The 19,468-nt window shown below is 33.1% G+C and overlaps 1 protein-coding gene and 1 non-coding gene across 5 annotated transcripts in view; one reads left to right on the top strand and one right to left on the bottom strand.

Annotated features, from left to right (window-relative positions):
• The window catches only part of SBF2 (SET binding factor 2), a 382,671-nt gene that overhangs the window by 129,541 nt on the left and 233,662 nt on the right, over positions 1 to 19,468 (top strand). The window lies entirely within an intron of this gene.
• On the bottom strand, positions 5,601 to 5,674 carry TRNAA-CGC (transfer RNA alanine (anticodon CGC)). The gene has a single exon. It is a non-coding gene; the product is annotated as a tRNA-Ala (tRNA).

A 19,468-nucleotide genomic window follows, 5' to 3' on the forward strand; every position in this document is an offset into this window, starting at 1 on the left:
AGAAACTGCCAATGTGTTTTTTGAAAACATTTTTCTCAAATAGTATATGAGAATTCAAGTACCCCCACATCTTGGCCTATTCTTGGTAGGGTCAGTCTTTTAAATTTTAGCCATTGTACTGTGTATAGTGGCATCTCATTCTGGTTTTAATTTTCGTTTCCCTAATGACTTATACTATTGAGCAATTTTTCATGTGCTCATTTTCCATCTGTATGTCTTATTTGCTGAAGTATGTGTTCAAATCCTTGGCCCATTTTTAAAATTGGGGTTTCTGTTTTCTTAAAGAGTTTAGAGATTTATTATTTTTTTTAACCTATCTGGATACAAGTCCTTCACTGATAGATGATTTGTAAATATTTTTCTTCCAATCTGTGTCTTTTCTTTTCATTTCTTTATACATATCTGTCAAAGAACAGGAATATTTAATTTTAATGAAGTCTAATTTTATCAATTTTTAAATTATTATTTTAATTTAAAATTTAAAAATTAATTTTAATGTGTTTTTTGGTATGTGTTGTATCTCAGAGATGGGTGTCTTCCTGTGTTTTCCTTAAATTTTTATTTAAGTGAGTTTATTGAGGTATAATTTACATATAATAAACTACACATATTTGAAAATTTTTGACATATATTAACACCCATGAAACCACGATAGTGAAGATAATGTATTATTCATCACTCATAATAATTTCCTATTGCCTCTTGATAATGTCTCCCTCCTATGCTTCCCCAAACATCTCCCTCTGCCAGACATTCATTTATCTCCTTTCTGTCACTATGGATTAAATCGCAGTTTCTAGAGTTTTATATAAATTGGAATCATGTACTATGTATTCTCTTTTGTTTGGCTTATTTTAATCAGCATAATTATTTTGAGATTCATCCATGTTTTATCATGTATCTGTACTTCATTCTTTTTTTTTTTTTTTTGAGTAATATTACATTGTATAGATAAACTGCAATTTGTTTTACCTGGTGGTGGATCTTTGGGTTGTTTCCAGTTTGGGGCTATTACAAATAAAAAGCTGCTAAGAACATTTATATATTCTTTGGACATATGCTTTCTTTTCTTTTGGGTAAAAATCCAGTAGTGGAATGACTGGATCAGATGGTAGGTGTATGTTTAACTTTCATAAGAAACATCTAAAGTTTTTTTCCAAAGTGGTTATACCATTTTACATTTTCACTGTCATTGTACATGAACATCCTTCACATCCTCATCAACACTTAGTATGGCCGGTCTTTTTAATTTTAGCTATCCTAATAGATAAGTCATAGTGTCTCATGATTTTAATTTGAATTTCTTTAATGACTAATGATATTGAACATATTTTCATGTTGTTATTTGCCACCTGGATATCTTCTTTGGTCAACTGTCTATTGAAATCTTTTGTACTTTCTAATTGGGTTGTTTTCCTTTTTTAGAGTTTTGAGTTGTCTTACATTATGCATAAACATCTTTTATCATATATGGTTTGTAAATTTCTTTTCAAGGCTGTGGCTTGTATCTTACTTGTTGTAACACTAGGTTTTTCTTTGGAAGAGTAGAAGCTTTAAATTTTGATAATGTCTATTTCATATTTTGTTTTCTTTTATGGATTGTCATTTTGTCCTCATATCTAAGAAGAAATCATTTCCTAATCCAAAGTGGTCACTAAAAATTTTCTTCTATGCTTTCTTCTGAGAATTTTTAATTTTTAGATAATTTACAAGGTCTGTGACCCATTTCCAGTTGATTTTTGCATATGGTACAAGGTATGGATCGAAGTTCACTTTTTTGCCTGTGGAAATTCATGTGTTCCAGACTGTTTTAAAAGACTATCCTTGCTCCAGTGAATTTGCCTTTGTACTTTGTCAGAAGTCAGTTGTTAATGTGTGGATCTGTGTCTGCTTTCTCTATTTTGTTCCATGATCTATTTGTCTGTCTTGATGCCAGTAGTACTATTTTGAATACTGTATCTTTATAATGGGTCTTGAAATCTGAACTTTACCCCCTTTTTTTTTCAGGGTGGTTTTGGCTGTTCTAAGTCCTTTGCATTTCTATATAAACTTATGAGCAGTGTGATGATTCTTCATGAAGGGACTGAAAGATGGTGATATGAATTCCTTGAATAAAGTATTTCTATAATCATGTTTTGGTGGCTCATTACCAAGATGCCAAAAGTTGCTGAATTCTAGTAAAGTTGTTTGGAAATTTCCCATATTTGTGCCTTTAGCTATGCTGTTTTCATTATCCTTCTCTCCTAAGACTATCTTTTTTAGGCCAAACTCAAATTTGACTACTCATACCAATTCTGGGATGCAGTGTTTTCTTTTTTCCCTTTGAACACCTATAGCATTTACTTATTTCCAGTTATTCATGAAATCTCTCAGTTAGTAGAAGAGAAGGAAATAGTTACCAGCTTATTATGAGGCCAGGATTACCCTGATCTTAGAACCAGGCCAAGATATTACAGGAAAAGAAAATAACAGGCTAATGTCCTTAGTGAAGATAGGTAAAAGTATCCTTAACAAAATATTAGCAATTTGAAACTAATAATATATAAAATAGATCATGTACTGTGACCAAAGGGCTTTATCCCAGGAATACAAGGATTGTTTAACACTCCATTAAAAGACAGAAAAAATGTATAGTCAGAGATGTCTTTTGACACGATGACATGAGATGCTTCTGCAGAACCTCTTCCCTATAAAACCAGTAACCAGTGAAAGTTGAAACAAAGAACCAAACACAAAAACCTCAATCAACCATTTAAAGTCTCTGTAAATGGTCCTAAGGGCATATAGCAAATGAAGAAACATTTATTCAAGAAAATCTACTAAATCTTAGAACAGTGAGAGTCTGGCATTTGAGCCACGATGTGCACCGTTCTTCCGCTACAGGTCAGCAGTAGAAGACTTACTCAGGGGAGGTTCAAACAAGTACATAGGGCTCCTTCCTCCATCCCACCCCCTCAGCTCCCAGTCTAGGACTATGGTTTTCCCCCAGAAGGGGCAGGAAAAATATTAAAAGAATTAAACTTCCACTCATACTGAAAAAAATTTTCCCCTTATATTAGGACTGTAAGTAAAATTCCCTAATCTGATAAAGTTCATCTTCAAAAGACTTAAAGCTAACATTCTACTTAATAGACTAATATCGAAACAATTTTCCCCTAAGATTGGGAACATAACAAAGACCTCTAATTGAAAACTCCAAAACATTGTTGAGATAATGTAAGAAGATAAAGCAATAGATAAATCGTGTTCATGGATTGGATTTCACAGAATGGTCAACAACCTTCTTGTATTAACCTATTGTTGCAGTATAGCCCCAAACATAATAATCCCCATGGAATATTTTGGTAAAAGTTAACAAGATGATTCTAAAATTTATATAGAAATTCAAAGGACTTAGAACAACCAAAAAGTCTTGAAGGAGGAAAAGGCTGAAAGATTATATTCTGTAATTTCAAGATTTATTATAAAGTTGTAGAATTCAAGATAGCATTGTATTTTAGCATAAAACATACAAATATTGTAGATCAATTGAACAGAATAGAGAATCCAGAAGAAGACTCACATAAAGCACAAATCTTGTATTGCCAAGATAATCTTACTGGTAAATCAGTACAGTACAGAGATAATATAAAACTAAATCTTATATCTAAAGCAGCTGGTTTTTTCAGTGTTGGAAGAAATTGATTATTTTTTCCACCTGAGCGCTGGATGAAATTGTTAGTGTAGTTTGGGTTTGTGTTACTTGAAAATGATAAATTATGGCTTAAATTCTTGAATCATACACAGTACTAAGATTTTTTCCCCTAAAAGACCTTCCTGAATTGAGGTCAACTATGTAGAAAAGAGGTTTCCATTTCTCATCTTACGCTCATTCTAGGGTATAATCTCACTGAGTAGAATATTAGGTAGAATTGCCTACACTACATTCATGGTGTTTTCTGTCACTGTCTCTGTCTGTCTCTCTTACACACACACACACACACACACACACACACACACACACACACACACTCCTACACATACTTTGGTGTTGGCTAAGCTCGTTTAGTTTAATTCCTGAATTTAAATGCATGTGTGTGTGTGCCATTCCCTTTTTCTAATCTTTATTGGTTGTTCTTCTAGTTTTTTTTTTAGTTTTTTTTCCTTATTTTTTGGTGAGGGGGAGGTAATTAGATTTATTTATTTGTTCTTAGAGAGGTACTGGGGATTGAACCCAGAACCTCATGCATGCTAATCATGCACTCTACCACTTGAGCTATACCCTTCCCCATGGTTGTTCTTCTAATTTATATCCTCTTTCATTCCTATCACAGAAATTGTGGCTTTGGTATAGATAGCAAGTTGGCTTAAATTGCCAGAATTAATCTTCTCATTCTAGAATATTAGATGTTTCCAGAAAACAGATCTGTGATAAATAATGTGACTTATATGATTACATAGTAGCCCTGGCAATGACTTACGATATACCTCTGTCTCATGTTTGAGAAAGTTAAGTTCTATTTTAGAGTAGGCCAGAGTTTTTCACATATGACTTCATGCTTCAGCTAATCACGACTCTGTGTAGGTTGCAAAAATGTCAACTTTGGCCTTGTACTCACTTTTTAAAAATAGATCTCTACTTAGAGTAAAATGTTTTAAAACTAAATATAGCAATAAAATTATCCATTTTCTAAGAAGGTGTAAAACCGCTTAGTATATTACTTTCTCTAAGAAAAAAAGTAGGGTATTAGTTAAAATTTGATCGCCAAATTCAGAAATTTTCTAGGGCCCTAGACCCTTGCTGTTCTCTTGGGGTTTATGATTTTAATTTCTGTTACTTAAAGTTACCAACTTTGCTTTTGCTCTACTTTTGTTTATGATTTGAAAAATTATTTTTAAAAATATTTTCTTCAGATTATGTTTGACTTATTTTTTCCTTTATAGTTGAGTTTAATTATATTTGTTAATTTTAAATTTTAAATTTCTTATAAATTTAACATTTCTTATAAAGTATATAGTTTCACACTACAAAGAAATTGAATTAAACTACTTGAGTATGCTAAATTGGGCTAATATCCTCTGGATCTCTTCCAAATGAGAGAAACATGGAAGCAAAACCCAAAAACTCCCTAGAAATCTATGGGGAACTGAGATTTAATCATCACCGACAGTATTCTTAGTTTTAGATCATTTCATGCTTCGTTAAATATAACTCCTTCTGCAGCAAAACACAGAAATATACACTGGATCACCTACACAGTCCTAAATGTCTTTCATGACTATAATGCTAATACTTTTTGAAGGGAGAGAAGATGAGATATAGGTCCTCTTCTCCCTCTCATTCCCACAATTATCTATATTGCAAACCTTAAATAGTAATAATTGTTTGCATTTATTATGTATACTGGGCATTATTCCTGAGTACTTATATGGAAACATTCACTTCATCGAGTCTTTATGAAGTACTTTCTTTATGTACAGAATTGTACTAAGCAATATGGATACTTTCTGTTAATGTATAGTTATTGGGGTGACAAGTCTGCTTATAAGAAAGTTTTTTTACTTGTATTTATTTATTGGTGTGTTGGGGGAGGTATTTAGGTTTGTTTATTTATTTTTAGAGGAGGTACTGGGGATTGAACCCAGGACCTCATGCATGCGAACCATGCGCTCTACCCCTTGAGCTATACCTTCCCCCTGCTTATAAGAAATTGAATGTAGAGTATGGTATGTTGTATAGTAAATAATGTATAGAGGCTAGAATAATTAGGGAAGATGTCAAATGGAGGAGGGTACCCAGGTAGAGAAATTACGCTTCTTGAAAATCGTGGGCAAGTTTATGGGAAAGTTTGTTATTTTTTGATCTAGAAATTTCTTCCTTCTTAGGATCCTTTAGATCTATTGTTTGTGCTACTCATTTGGCACCAACTATATATTAGTTTGTATTGTTTACCCTTTAACTTACCTATGTAGTCCCCAAACTTGATTGTATTCCTAAAATGTGAAGGTGGTATTATGCTTCATTATACTTAATTTGTAGCATAGTATCTTGCATATAGTCGGTACTCAGTGTTGCTTTATAGTTAAATCATCTCTTGAAGGTATGTTGATGCATTTCCAATAATTATTTCTCAAGTACCATTTTTTTTTGTATTTTCCTTCATGAGAATGCTGTAACATTAAAGTTAGATTTCTTAGTAGAAGCTACTTTCCCCCCTAACTTCTAGAGCTGGAAATTTAAGGAGCAGGGGGGAAAGGATGTGTATTTGATTTAACATACATGCCTAACACTTGGGACTTAGGAAGTGGGAAATTATCTTTTGGCTGTTTGATTATATCAGGTTTTGATAGTTTTATGAATTCATTTGTCATAGTATATTTATGTCTAATACGTGGACATGGTCCCTTCTACCTGGGTCAGTGTTTGATTAAGACCTACCAATTCTTCTTTCACTAGGTTTATTTATCTAATTGTGGTAAAACATACATAACATAAAATTTACCATTTTGAATATTTTTAATGTACAGTTCAGTGACATTAAATATATTCACATGTTGTGCAACCATTACTACTATCTCTAGGACTTTTTTTTATCATCTCTTGTAGAAACTCTGTATACATTGAACAATAACTTCTCATTCCAGCCTCCTCTTCCAGCCCCTGCTAACCACTCTTCTATCTTCTGTCCCTATGAATTTGACTTTTCTAGGTATTTTATATAAGTGGAATCCTACAATATTTGTTCTTTTGTATCTGACTTATTTAACTTAGCATATTAGCTTCAAGTCCATTCATTTTATAGTGTGTATCAGATTGTCACTCTTTTAAAAGGCTGAACAATAATTCTGTTATATGTATATATCACATTTTGTTTATCCATTCATCCATTGATAGACATTTTGGATGTTTCTACCTTTTGGCTATTGTGAATTATACTGCTATGAACATTGGTATACTCACAAAATTCTGTGTATTTGTGTACTTCCTATTTCTCCCCACCTTCTTTTCAGTTAACGTAATTCTTTTGAGAGTATGTTTTTAAATAACCATTAGTTTTGCCTTGGTTTGGTGTATGGTTCCAAATCTTTTTAAAGGGTGACTATTCTTTTAAAATGTATAGATTCCCTAAAATTTAACTTAGAAAACAATCTTATTTCTTTGGTTTCCAGATTTTTTGAGTACCTGACTGCCCTCTGTACACATAAAATTTGTTAACAAGAGGTATAAAGTACTCTGGGCATCTATGGAGGCTGTAAGAGTTATTTTATAAAGTAAATCATGGACATGTTTATAGAGGAGGTAAGGTTGAGCTAAAACTTGAGAGATTTGTAGTCCTTTGATGAATGGTTGGAGGATGAGGCAGGCATTCAAAGAAGGAACATTATGGAAGATACAGAATCAAGGAAGTCCCAGATATGTTTGAAAACAATGAAAGTTTTATTGGCAAGTAAGTTATTTAGGCTGAAGAAATACAATAAGAGAGAAGTCTGGAAAATATGTTGGGACTAGGATTTCCATAAGGAAGTCTTTGAATGCTGGGCAGTGGAATTTGGTTTCTTTAGTTTCTTTTATCCAATGACTTTGTTACTTTGGGATCTAGGATGAATAGTAAGGTGTGTGAAGTGAAGAGTGGCTGAGAAGTAGCAGACACTATCATGTGGATTTATAGTTTAAGGGAAAGATAGAGATGGTGAGAAGATGAGAATGTGAGGGCTAGGAATAAGGAAAGGTTTGAATTTGATGTTTTAGAGGTAGAATAATTTCATATTATAATGAGTCTTAACATTAGACCTTTGCCAGTGAGTAATAGGGAGGAAGATTTAGAAAGTGATTTGAGCATATTAACTCATTAACTGAGTAGACATTTAATTTACTCTACTCCAAGGAGTGTCCTAGGCTATGATGATTAATAGGTGAATAAAACACCATTTTGCTTTTAAGGGTCTTACTCTGGTAAGTAGATTTTATTTTTTGTAAAGTTTTGGTAGCTTAATTCCTTAAAATATTTATTTTGTAGCTTAACTCCTTAAAATGTTCATATTACAGAAAACAGTTCAGCTAGTTCATTAAAAAAAAAACCCTACTATAATTATTATTTTGATAGAGTGTAGATTAAAATTTAATGTGGGAAATCTATTAAAATTGATTAGTTCTTAACATACAGAATCATGGGGCTATATAATTTCACTATTTAAGAGGGTCAAGTATTTCAAGTTCTCAAAGTTCTGTAAATATTTATTTTCACGTGTTTTTTAAATTGAGGTATAGTAAACTGTACATTTTATGAGGCCAGCATTGCTCTAATATCAAAATCAGACAAAGATGCCACAAGAAAAGAAATTTACAGGCCAATATCACTGATGAACATAGATGCAGAAATCCTCAAGAAAATATTAGCAAATTGAACTTAACAATACTTTAAAAGATCATATATTATGATCAAGTGGGGTTTATTCCAAAGATTCAAAGATGATTCTAAATCCACAGATCATCAGTGTGATACACTACATTAGCAAAATGAAGGATAAAAATCATGACCATCAATAGATGCAGAAAAGCATTTGATAAAATTCAACATCAATTTATGACAAAAACTCTCAGCAAAGTAGATATAGATGGAACATACCTCAGTATAATAAAAGCTGTGTATGGCAAGCACACAGCTAACATCATATCAACAGTGAAAAGCTGAAAGCTTTTCCTCCAAAGATCAGAAACAAGACAAGGATGCCCACTCTTGCCACTGGTATTCAACATGGTATTGGAAGTCCTAGCCAGAGCAATTAGGCAAGAAAAAAGAAATAAAAGTCACCAAAATGGGAAAGGAAGAAGTGAAATTGTTATTATTTGAAGATGACATGATATTGTATACAGAAAACCCTAAAGATTCCATCAAAAAACTGTTAGAACTAATAAACAAGTTTAGTAAAATTGCAGGATACAAAAATCAATACACAAAAATTTGTTGAATTTCTATACACTTATTACACTGTATAGAAATTATTTCTATATACTAATTTTCAGAAATTTCCTGAAGGAGAAATTAAGAAAACAATTCCATTTATAATTGTATCAAAAAGAATAAAATACCTAAGAACAAGTTTGTCCAAGGAGACAAAAGACCTGTATATTGAAAACTATAAGACATTAATGAAGGAAATCAAAGAAGGCAGAAGTAAGTGGAAATATATTCCTGTGCTAATGGATTGGAAAAACCAGTATTGTTAAAATGTTCATACTACACAAAGCAATCTACAGATTTAGTGTAATCTCTATCAGAATTTCATGGCATTTTTCACAGAAATAAAACAAATAATCCTAAAATTTGTATGGAATCACTAAGGACCTTGAATAGCTAAAGCAATTTTGAGAAATGAGAACAAAGCTGAGGGTATTCTCCCTAATTTCAAGCTATATTACAAAAGTATAGTTATTAAAACAGTATATTCTTCGCATTAAAAACAGACATCATAGATCAATGGAATAGAACAGAGAGTCCAGACACTTTTAAACCCACACATATACAGTCAATTAATTTATGACAGAGGAGCCAGAAATATACAATGGGAAAAGGACAGTCTCTTCAGTAAGTGGTATTGGGAAAACTGGATAGTCATATGCAAAGGAATGAACTGGACTACTATTATACACTATATACAAAAATTGACTCAAAAATAGACTAAAAACTTGAATGTAAGACATGAAACCATAAAACTAGAAGAAAACATAGGTGGTAAACTCCTTGATATCAGTCTTAGCAATGATATTTTTGAAAGTGACACCAAAAGCAAAAGCAACAACAAAAAATATAAACAAATAGGACTACATCAAACTGAAAAGCCTCTGCATAGCAAAAGAAACCATCAACAAAATGAAAAGACAACCTACTGAATGAGAGAAAATATTTGCAAATCATATATCTGGTAAGGGGTTAATATCTAAAACATAAAATAAGGACTCATACAACCCAGTGGCAGACTTTCAATTTTGATTTGATGCTCTTTTTTTAGGTTGGGAAGTTTTCTTCTATTCCTAGTTTGCTGAGAGGTTTAAATCATAAGTAGATGTTATATTTTTCTCTAAGTATTTTTCTGTCTCTATTGAGCTGATTGGTATTTTTTTTTAGTCTCTTGATGTGGGGAATTATACTGATCAATTTTCAAATATTGATTTAGTCTTTAATTCCCAGGATAAACTCCAGTTAGTAGGATGTGTTATTCCTTTTACATATTGCTGGATCCAGTTTGCTAATATTTTATTGGGGATTTTTTCATCTGTATTCAAGCAGGATATTGATCTCTAGTTTTCTTGTTATGTCTTTGTCTGGTTTTGGTCTCAAGGTTGTGCTCACCTCAGAAAACAGGTTTGGAAATGTTACTTTTCTACTTTAAAGTTTTTATATAGAATTAATGTTATATTTTCCTGAAATGATTAATTGAATTTGCTCATGAAGCTATAAGGCTTAAGACTTTTTTTTTCTTTCTTTCTTTCTTTTTTTTTTTGTATAAGGATTTTAAAGTAGAAATTCAAAGATATAGGACTGTTTGGGATATCTGCTTCTTCCTGAGTGTGTTTGAAATTGTTTTGTCTTTAAAAATATTGTCCATTTTATCTGAGTTGTTGAGTTGTTGGGATGAAGTTATTTTAAATACTCCCTTATTATAGTATTAGTGTTTTTAGTTCTGTGGTACTTCTAAAAAAAAAATCCTGATGGAGATAATTTATGTCTTCTCTTTTTAATTTGCTCAATCTTGCTAGAGATTTTTAAATTTTATTGAACTTTTCAGAGAACCAGCTTTTGATTTCATTGATTTTTCTCTATTATTTTTCTGTTTTCTGTATTTTTTTTACCCCCTCCGACCTTTATTATTTATCTTCTTCTGCTTCTGTTCCATGCTGGATTGGATACTTGAAGGGAACCCTCTGTGCATCTCTGGAGTTTTCCCTCTTAGCATTTTTTTCTTCTGTGCTACCCTGCTATGCAAACTCTAGCTCCCTTGGTCTTTCTGGATATCTGCTCTGTCTTCTCAACTTGGGGAGTCTGTTGGAGTATCCCTCTCTGTGCTGCAACATGGAAACTCAATATGGGAAGTTGAGGCAATTCTAGGGGTCTTCATCTTTCGTAGTTCACTGCCCTTTGTTACCTTATGTCCAGTATCTTGAAAACTGTTACTTTATATATTTTGTCCAATTTTTTTCATTGTTAAAAAAATCTGCTTTTGGCAAGAGATTAAATCTAGTCCCTTGTTACTCCATCTTGGCCCATCATTTACTTTTTAATTGCTTTTCTTGTCTTTTTATCTAAATGGTAAAGCCTTTAGGATGGAAGATAGCTTTTGTACTCCTTATAGGATGGAGTATAGGGTCTTGTATTCAGTCAGTGCTTATTGTGAATTTGACTTATTACTTGAATTTACTTGAACTGAAAGGAAGAGGGAGATAAAGCAGAAGCGTAAAGCCATCATCTGACTGCATATTCCCTGCTTGTCAAATGAACGTCCCCTGGATCCTGGTAAAAGAACTTCTAAACTCTACTCCCAAATGACAGCTCTAACCCTTACACCTGGATTACAATAGACATCATCTGACCCACCTGGTTCATTTAGCTTTAGTTTTTATAAGAATGTGTAACTTAAAAGGTTGGTAAAATATTGAGGGGGGAGAAATCTATGGGAAAATCACAGATTAGGAAACAGTCTCAAAAAATTTTCTCAATGCTGACTCCAAATCGTCCAGTTCCATGTCTAATCTGAAGATTGAGTTTTGTTTTGTTCTCAAAAATGTTCAGCAGTTATTGTTTCTTCATCATTTCTTTTGGTTCTTTTCTTTTAAACTCACATTAAATAAAGTATTAGAGCCTTTCAGTCTACCTTGCATGTCTTTTAGCTGTGGTTTCAATTAAATTTTTTTCTGATTCTTTGTGCTGACTACTTGGTGAATGTATCAGAACTATTTTCTAATTCAAGAATTCTGTCTTCAGTTTATCTAAAGGGTTTATTTCATCTATTAATTTTTTATTTCAATGAGTATATTTATTTTCAAATTTTCTAATTGGGTTCTCTTCATATCTAGATTTCTCTTCTTGCTTTTGCTATCATTTGTTCATTTTCAATTGAAATTTGCTTTCATTTATCTCTTTGAACATTCTTTATGGACTTATTACAGTTATTATTTATTTCTATAAAATTAATTTCATACTGAGTATATTCATGTTTTGATTATTGCTTTTTCTGGTTATACTTTTTAGCATTAGATTTCTCTGTATGATTTTGAGTATTGGTTTGCCACTCATTTTGAATGGGAGTTGTTTTTCTCTCCTCTTCCTGTCTCCAGGTGTTCAGTTTATTTTCACTTTCACCCTCTTTGTCCCTAGTCCAGAACCAAGGCTTATTTCAGAATTTCAGTGATTCTATCACAAGTTATGTTGGAGATACAACAGAAACATTCAGTACTTTGATTCATTTTCTGGTGCTAGGCTAATGGGTTATGGCAGCTCACCTACCCTGACCACCACCCCCAAGAAGGCATTTTTCTAAAAGCCCTAGCTGAAGGTTGACTGCTGTTGTGTGTGTGCATGTGCACTTGTGCGTGCCTGTGTGTTTACTAGCCTTCTTTCTTGAACCAGCTCATTGCTTGGAGGCAAGGGCTGATATGCTGCTGATCTCTGTCACTCCTTTTTAAGGTCTGTAATCAGCAGGCCTGTGCTTTTAGCCAAATGTTTAAAAACCATTTCTGTTTTAATACTGGCTGGCCATTGCAGTTGTTTATCTTGTTTTTGAACTTGACTGTATCTCTTTTGTTATCTTTTCATGTATTTTATATGTCCTGGCCATGTGTTCGGTGTACAGTTGGGTGACTGAAAGTTCACTGTTATGCCATCCTGATTTAAAGTCGCATTCCTAGGTTAGTACCTTTCAGAATAAATATATGTGCTTTAACTTCTCTTGATTCTCAGTGGACATGGAAAGGCGAAGAAAACTAAGGATTATAAATCAAATGTTATTATTTTACTGGCCCTTTGCAATAGACAATACATAAATGGTTTCTTTATAGAGTATTGCTAAGTTGTAATTGCTTAGTTTTATTTTAAATTCTGAGTTATTCTCCATGAATTTCTGCTACCTAAGTCTTCTAAACACTGTTGTACAACGGGACATTGTTAACCCAGAAGTCTGAGATCCTGGAGCCTACCTGGGTGAATCTGGGCAGATTATTTCACCTTTCTATATTTGTTTCCTCCTTTATAAAACAGGTATAATAGCTGCTTTCACTATCTCATGGGGTAGTTGTGAGCATTGTGGAAGATAATAGAGTCAAATTCAACAAAGATTTACTTAGTATCTATTTGGAGAGAAATACAGTGCTAGGTTCTAAGAAGTAATTGAATAAAACACAGTCCTATGGTTATTAATAATATAGTGGAACATACAGCCTCTTTTATTATCAGTTGTAATACCAGATAGTCTGTGATAAGTGCTCAAATACAGATATTAAACAGTGAATTAAGAGGACCTCTCCTATGAATGACTGACTTAGTTGTGCTTTTTCAAGGGACAGGTTTTCTCTTTTATATTTAATTTTTTGATAATGTAATAATTGAAAGGAAGATTTTCCCCTCCAGGCTGCTTTTCAGAGGTTGTTACCTCTGAAATTCCAAGGATACATTCATTCTGCTATTATCCAGATACATTTAGACTGAGCATTTGCAGTAGAACATTTTGTTCGATTTGTTGTATTTTTTTTTCCCAAGCTACAAAGATAAACAGCTTAAACAGATAACCATCTCTGGTTGCTGCTTCTAACAATAATATTTAGCAGCCAGTGAATATTCTGTAAGTGGCTTTCTCAGAAAGGCTGCAATAAGTAAACAAGTATACTGGGTGACTGATAGATGGTAGAATTTAAAGCTGGCCAATTGCCCATATCAGGCTAAAACATTGCTTTCCTGTTTTGGTAAATAATACTCATCTTGTTTAGACAGGTCTTATCAAAAATAGTGTTAGCATTTCATACCACACATATTTTTTCATAAAGCTCATGAGAGCTAAAACCAACAAATTTTGAACTGCTTGAATCATTTCATTAGTTTCTTTAGATACATATTTTGGTTTGTTTCCAGATCACAAGTTATACTGTATCCTGTGTTTTGAAAAATGATAGCTTTTGTGTTGTGTTCTAGTCATTCACTATTTACAGTAAAACTTGGGTTGTTTTTGCTATTGAAATCTCAGCCATGGATTGAATTAATACTTGGAAGCATACTGTCATTTGATCCTTGGCTGTCAAAGGATTTCATTACAAGTGTTTTGTGAAGGTTATGTACTTAATATTTGATGTGGTCTATATCAGGTACCACTGTGATTTGTGTCACTCCTTTGCAGACTTACATTACCAGTCTAAGGGATGTAGCTATTTTTGGCACCCTTGCTTGGATCCACAAAAGAGATGGCATATGTGTGTGTGTGTGTGTGTGTATATATATATATATATATATATATATATATATATATATATATATATATATATATATATTTATTTATTTCAGGTTCAGATATTTTTTTAAATTACGTTATGTTCAAGTAACAGTGTATCACTGGAATCACCATAAACACTAGAACGTAAATTCCCACAGGGCAGGGATTTTATCTTTCTTATTCTATTTAGTGCTTGGCACATAGTGGTTGGTCAATAAACTAATTGAATTAATTACCATCAGCCCGAGGGCTTACAGAATGCTCCCATTGCTTATAGAAATACTGACACATGGGCCCTGGATCCTATTCTTCAGTAATGCCATCTGTCTGGTCCCTATAGTATCCCACCCTTTATGTCTCAGGTGAGAAGCTTTTTTTGTTCTATTCATCAACTGCTTACTAGAACCCTTATATAATAATAGCAATTACAGTAGTAATGGAGGTACTATTGATTGCTAGCATATCTGAGTACCAGCTGTGTGACAGGCCAAAGGTTTTGTAACAGTGTTAATTAATCATTTACATTGTCCAGGTAGTATGCTGAACAATTTACATGCATTATATCATTTAATTTTATCGGTAAAATATGTGTTCAAGAAAAACTGAAGTTCAGAGAAACTAGGAAACGTCACCAAAATCATAACCTAATTTAGGGCCAGAATCAGTTCTTTTCTATCTGGTGCCAAAGGCCATGAGATTGTCACGTTCAGCCTTCTTTATGAATCTGTTTTCAGTATATCTGATAATTTCCATCTAGCTTCTGGTTTAATATGTCCAGTAGGCATTTTAATTTTTTTAGAGATAGTTAATTCTCTTTGACAGCTGTAATTATTAAAAGGTTCTTCATAATATTAAGGAAATACTGATATATCCTTTTGTAACTTTTAAATTATTGTCTTAATAAAATCTTTCAGGCATATCCAAAATAGAATGAATCTATACGTATTAACATTGGCTATATTTAGCAAATTGTGTTTAATTATATGTATAAATAACATTTGCTTGGCTTTAAGCAAAAAAATTCTTTTTAGATGGGTTTAAAAATGTAAACGATGTTAAAAAAAAAAACTCTAGAGAGCTTAATGGACATATTTAAAAATTTCTGTGTCCTTTATCTAGTCTAGATGTGTATCCATATCTAGTAAACAGAGATAGGTAATGGAATTCAGAGCAAATGTTCTTTAATCAGCCTAAATGAAATCACATAAAATACTGATTAAAAATAGGTAAAAGGGATTGTAGTATAAGAAATACACACCTATCATAACCTTTAAGAGATAGTAAAATCTGCACAGTAAAGAGTCAATTATAGTTAAGTCACATATGAAAGTTTTATAAAATTTTAAGAACATTTTGTTTCTAATTTTTGTTTTTTAATCTTCTTTTGTTGGTCTAACTAGTTCGTTTTATTTTTAGTCCCCCTCTAGGTTGTTGATGACACGGTTAGCTGTGTTCTTGTTAGACCATCATTTCCTTTAGATGGACCTTTCTAAGAATATTGGTTTAGACATCATTTCACCATCTATGTTTTTAATATTTACTATGAGTCATGTAGAGTGCTAATAAGCATTGGACAAGGCATAGTTATAGGTGGGATTCTTGCTTTAGTGTTTTTTTCCATAATATACATAGAAAAGTTAAAACATCAAAACAGACAACAGTGAACTCCCATGTACTCATCATCCAGCTACAATAGTCAATAACTTTGGGTCACTCTTTTTTCATCTTTAAGCCCTGTCAACTCACCAGCCTCACACCCTCCCAAAGCAACCTCCCAAAACAAACCTAAGATGTTGTATTAATTGGACCATATGAAATTGTCTCTATCCATCCTTTTTTTGACCTACAAAATGATAATTCCATATGGTTCAACTTAATATCATTTCATTCATAAATATTTTAGTATGTATTTCTAAAAGAGAAGACATCTTTTTGTTTAAAAATATACCCATAATGTTATCATATCTAAAAAATAATAACTTATTAATTTCATGAAATATCCAACAGTCTTCTGTGTATTGCTCTTTGACTATGTTTTAGATACTTGAATCAGTTTCTCAAGGTCCAGATATTGCTTTTAGTTGATAGGCTTCTTAAATCTTTCTTAATTGATAGTTTTCTTCTTTCCCTGATTTTCCTCTCAAGTCATTTGTTAAAGAAATTGCTGTCCCTTAATTTCAACTTAAAGAATTTGATAATTTTAATAATTAAAATTACTAAAATTGTTATTTTAATTTTTAATTTCAGTTTCATGAGGAATATGGGAAACACATAAGTATAACTCAATATATAAAAGCCTTCTTTTTATTGAAGTGTAGTTGATTTATAATATTAGTTTCAGGTGTATAACATAGTGATTCAATATTTTTATAGATTATACTCCATCCATTTAAAGTTATTATAAAATATTGGCTATATTCTCTGTGTAGTACAATCTATCCCTGTAGCTTATTTATTTTATAGGTTATTAGATACATCTCTTAATCCTATACTCCTATTTAGCCTCTCCCCCTTTCCGTCTCCCCACTGGTGACCACTAGTTCTCTATGAGTCTGTTTCTGTTTTGTTATGTTCATTTGTTTGTTTTAGCTTTTAGATTCCAGATATAAGTGGTAATGTACAGTATTGTCTTTTTCTGTCTGACTTAGTTTTCACTAAGCATAATATTGTTGGTGGGAATGGAAATTGGTATAACCACTGTGGAGAACAGTATGGAAATTCTGCAAAAAATCTAAAAGTGAAACTACCATATGACCCAGCAATTCCACTCATGGGTATGTATCCAAAGGAAACGAAAACACTAATTTGAAAAAATAAATGCACCCCAGTGCATCGAGATAAATGGATAAAGAAGATGTGAGATACATCTATATATCTATGTGCGTGCACACACATACATACAATGGAATATTACTGAGCCATAAAAAAGAATGAAATTCTGCCCTTTCCTACTTTATTTTTCTCAAGGTAACCTGTATTGAGTAGTTACTACATGACTAGGCACTGTTCTGAGCATTTTCATATTCACCACAACCCTATGAAGAAGGCATTATTACCCCATTTTATAATACCTGAAGTTGCTCAGACCCCAAACCTAAATCCCATTCTGATTCTCTTCTTTCCCTTATTTGCCACATTCATCCCATTAGCTGCATTTTTAAAATAATCCATTAATTTTTCTCCATCACCAACACTATAAGCACAATCCTAGCTGCCATCTTCTCTCTCCTGGATGATTGCAGTAGCCTTGAAAAGGTAATATTTATGTTCATGGTGAAAATTAAAAAGATTAAAAAGTGAAATGTCTCCTCTATTCTGACTGTCCAGAGGTAGTTGCTTGGGTTTTACTTCAGAGATAATTCTGTTAATGTCCAGCTATACATGTTTGCCTATCTGGAGCAAATGCTGTCATTGCCCTGTCCTTTTTTCCTCAGTGCCCTGCCTATAATGAGCATCTTCCATGTCTATGCATGTTGTCCTGACTTCTCACTGCCAGCACCTATGAAATTTAGCTTGAGGGCTTTCTTTGTCCTCTGGAGCCTGCTTTGCACCTGTAGATTGGCAGGCTAAAGCTGTAGGGAATTTGTGCCCCATAGGAGCAGCTTTCAATTGATGACTGACAGAAATTGAGGGAAAAACTTCTAGCTTCCTTGCCCCTAAAGAGGGATGACTCTAATACATGTCCTACATTGTTTGTCAGAATTCCTCACCATGGTTGAACTCTAGTTCCCACAGCTGGAGCCTACTCATTAGTGTACACCGTGGCTGCCTTCTCTTTCCTACTTCCCTACCACAGTTTCCTGGGATTATTTCCCAAACTACTTGCATTAAAATCCTTACTTTACAGGTTGCTTCTAGGAAAACCATAGCATAAATTGTGGCACACTTAACATCTGTTCCCCCTACCCCATCCCACCCCACCCCAAGTAATCAGAGACCTCTGGGGAAAAAAATTCTGTTTATTGGGCCTTAAACACACCAATTTGGCCATGTTTATTTTTTTATTCTCATAGGGAGCTTCTGGGGTTAATAGAATTTTATCTATTATTCTTTAAAATTTTTTTATTGTTTAAGTTATTATGCAGTAAAATTGACATTTTTTTAAATGTAGTTTACAGCGCTATGTATTTTAACATTTGTTTAGATCTGTATAACCACTACTACCATTGGGATTCAAGATGGTTACATCACTTCAGCAAACTTCGTCTGTTGTCCCTTTATTGTTACACCTCCCGCTACTTATAACCCCTGGCAACCACTGATATGTTCATCATTACTGTAGTTTTTAATCTATAGATGATTTTGGTGAAAATTGACATCTTTAATATGATGAATCTTCTGACACTGTATGTCTTTCTGTTTTTTAGGTCTTTGATTTCTTTCATCAGTGCCAAAATTTGTCAGATTTATAAGGAAGTATTTCTGATAGTAATGTCTGTATGGATCTGTACATGTGTGGCAGAGGGACTGTGACAGATGAGCCCTTTCCTTGTTAGTTTTCCTTGAAGCTGACAGGGGATTCCTAATCCAGGGAATATCCTTATGTCAACTTCATCATCCATGGCTGGCAAAAGGAGTGGTGGGGTAGGTGGGGAGTAAGTAAGGCCCTGGTGAATATGGGGTCTGAAAAGAGGTTCCAGGGAGGCCCAACTCTGGTTCTAGGAGGGTAAACATGGGAATATGTCCCAGCTGGACTTACCCCTTCCTTCAAGTGCAGCAAGAACCACTAGGATCTTGTCATTGCATTCTGAATAAAGCTCCATGAGCTGGTTTGGACAGGGGCAGAGAGACATAAAAGCAAAAATAAACAAATGGGACCTAATTAAACTGACAAGCTTTTGCACAGCAAAAGAAACCATAAGCAAAACAAAAAGACAACCTACAGAATGGGGAAAAATATTTGCAAAAGATGAGACTGAGAAGGGCTTAATCTCCAGTATATTTAAACAGCTCATATAACTTAATAAGAAAACAAGCAACCCAATCTAAAAATGGGCAGAAGACCTAAACAAGT

This window comes from Camelus bactrianus, chromosome 10, assembly GCF_048773025.1.
Source record: "Camelus bactrianus isolate YW-2024 breed Bactrian camel chromosome 10, ASM4877302v1, whole genome shotgun sequence".
Lineage (NCBI taxonomy): Eukaryota > Metazoa > Chordata > Mammalia > Artiodactyla > Camelidae > Camelus > Camelus bactrianus.